The sequence below is a fragment of the Schistocerca americana genome, chromosome 7 (assembly GCF_021461395.2).
Source record: "Schistocerca americana isolate TAMUIC-IGC-003095 chromosome 7, iqSchAmer2.1, whole genome shotgun sequence".
In the NCBI taxonomy this organism is placed as follows: domain Eukaryota; kingdom Metazoa; phylum Arthropoda; class Insecta; order Orthoptera; family Acrididae; genus Schistocerca; species Schistocerca americana.
The window spans coordinates 313670897-313674175 of record NC_060125.1 but is presented as its reverse complement, the minus strand read 5'-3'; positions in this window follow the sequence as shown (position 1 = coordinate 313674175).

Here is a 3279-nt window from a genome sequence, read left to right as displayed (position 1 = left end):
TGCACTGTGGAAACAATAAAGAAACTGTGTAAATTACGGACATCATGTATTTTCTTCTCTATTACACCCACTTTCCATATATGACTTACGTAAAGAGTATCTTCGATCTCCACCTGAAGACGTAATTTCCCATAATCTGGAATCGTTTCTCTGGAATAAGGTTGAAAAATGAACTGTTTCTGGCTCAGAAAGTTCTGAGTTAGCGTCCCATCAAACAAATTTTCTGAAGTTTTATCTGTTCTCCGTGAATTTCGAAACACTTAATACTTACATACTTACTGTTGTAGCGTAATTTCTTGTTTCTAATAGGAAATGGTACACGCCTGGTCCATACAATCCTTACTCAACAACATATTTTCTGGTATAGTGTAGATCAGTTCTACATCGATACAAATATCTTTCTCCAGATTTGTTACAACAGTAACGAATCATCGTTGTTGGAGTTCGGGGTTAAAAATTTCCCCCATTACTTTCAGGTAAATAATGAAAACTATAGGCAGACAGAATATTGTTCATAATCTTTTCTTCGTCTTGATTATCGGGAAGATTTAATTGTACACAAGTCATCTGTCGGATATTCTTATTGCCCATGCAGGCAAACTGTAAAACTTTATTTGAAACGCTCCTGAAAAGCAGAGACGCTCAAATAATACTATGTACAGAAAGCTGGTTAAATCCTACAGTTGATAGCAGTGAAATTATAGGGAAAATTTAAGTGTATATCAAAAGGATAGGCTAATAGAAAATGGAGGTGGTGTATTTGTCGCAGTAGACAAGTCACTCAGAACCACCGAAAAAGAATGAAAGGAAAATTACCAAATGGACAGCATGTCTTACAAAATAAGTAAGGGTGACAAATACCATAAAAAGATGAACAAAAAAAAATAATTAGAAAACTGTAGTGCACAACCATGCAGATGATTTATTTCGTTGTTTCTTTCTTATTTCTGAAATAAAGATTTGGTTACAAAAAAAAAAAAAAAAAAAAAAAAAGACAGAAATTGAAGCTGCATGAGAGATTTCCTGAGCAACACTCATTATCACAAAGTGAGCACAAAATATTAATTGGTTCTTTCTATCGACCACCATACTCACCTCCTGAAATAACCAAACACGTCAATTCGCTTGTAATTTTGTTCCCCAATCATGCAGTAATCATCGGAGGGGACTTTAATCACCCAACTAACAATTAAGATAATTAAAATTTTATTAATGGTGGGTGAGACAAGGTATTACGGGGATAATTAATAAATGCCTTCTCTGAGAACAATTTGGAACAGACATTTCGGAACCCTCTCATGGTGAAAATAGTTTAGACCTAATGGGAACAACTAGACCTGACCTCTTTGTGGAGGCCATATCGAAACTGGTATCAGTGAGTATGAAACGGTTGTGGTACCCATGGTTACCGAAGTACAAAGAACAACTAAAATAAGTAGGAAGACATATACGTTCAGTAAGGTAGATAAATATGCAGTAGTGTCATTTCTCAATGTAGAAATTGAAACTTTTAGTACAGAACAGGATCATGTAGAGGAGCCAAAAAGAATGGTTGACCATGCAGTGGGTAGCTCGTAATAGGAGGGACCCTCCGTGGTATACTCATACAGTCACTGTAAAGAAACTTCTAGACAACAACATAATAGGTTAAAACAAAGCATAGGGTTACACACAGAAAGACGCTAAAAGAAACGAGTTTGACTGTCGAGAGAGCAATACGTGTAGCCCTCAATAATTATCGCAGCAGAATACTGCCCAAAGATCTTTCACAAAACCGAAAGAAATTCTGGTCGTATATAAAGGTTGTTAGTGGCACCGAAGTTATTTTCCAGTCATTCATAGATGATATGAAACTGAAATTGAGAGTAGCAAAGCCAAAGGTCTAATACTTAACTCCGTTTTCAAATGCTGCTTTACAAAGGAAAATCCCAGAGAACCGCTCCAATTTAATCCTCGTACCGCCGAAAAAGATGAGTCAAATAGATATTAGTGTCAGTGGCGTGGAGAAACAGGTCAAATCGTTAAAACTGACCAAAACTCCAGGACCCGATGGAATCCCCATAAGTTTCTATACTGGATTTTTGGCTGTATCGGGCCCTCTTTTAACTATAATCTATCGTAGGTCCCTCGAAAAAACAACCGTGCCCAGTAATTGGAAGAAAGCACGGATCAAACCCATTTACATGAAGAGTAGTAGAAGTGATCCACAAAACAGTCGTCCAATACACTTGAGATCGATCTGTTGCAGAATGTTAGAATATAATTCTGAGTTCAGACGTAATGTTCGTCAACCGTGTAACATTTCTCCAGAATAAGGTGGACACAATGTATTTATTCAAAGTGCATTTGCGTCAACCTGCGTTTTGCTTACCTGTCCAGATTCCTACGGCGACAAATCCTTTGGTCACCTTCCACCCATTTGTCATTAGCAACGGGGGCATAACTGTTGTCGACGCACACCACAACAGGGAGGATGCAGCCAGTTATCTTGGATGGAGAGTCATCGACAGTTGACTTCGGCTGTTCCCCAGGGAAGTGGGCCGGGACCCTTGCTGTTCATTTTGTACACTGATGACGTTGCAGACAATATAAATAGTAACCTCAAGCATTTTGCAAATGATGCAGTAGTGTATGATGGAGCACTCTCTGAAGGAAGCTGCCCAAATATTCAGTCAGATATTGAAGAAATTTTAAAGTGGTGTAAAAATTTGGCAGCTTGCCGTAAAAGTATGAACTTCAGAAAACGGAACAGCGTAGTGTGTTATGACCATAGTATAAGCGAGCCATGGTTGGAATTAGTCAATTCATACCAAGATATGGATGTAACACTCTGTAGGGACATGAAATGGAATGATCACATAGGTTCAGTCGTTGGTAAAGCAGGTGGTAGCTTTAGTCTATCGGTGGAATACTGGGGAAAAGCAAGCAGTCTACAAAAGAGGTAGCTTACAGATCGCTCGTGCGACCCATCCTAGAAAATTGCTCAAATTTGTGGAACCCGCACCAAGTCGTCTAAGAGTTGATATTGAGAGTATACAGAAAATGGCAGTATGAATGGTCACAGGTTTGTTTGGCCCATGCGAGAGTGTCACAGAGATACTAAAGAAACTGTACTGTCATACGTCTGAAGATAGACGTAAACTATCCCGAGTAAGTCTGTTCGTGAAATTTCAAGAACTGGCTTTAAATGAAGACTCTGGGAAAATACTACATCCCCCGACACATTTCTACGGTAGGGTTAATGAGGATAAGATTGGGTTAATTACGGCACGCACGGAG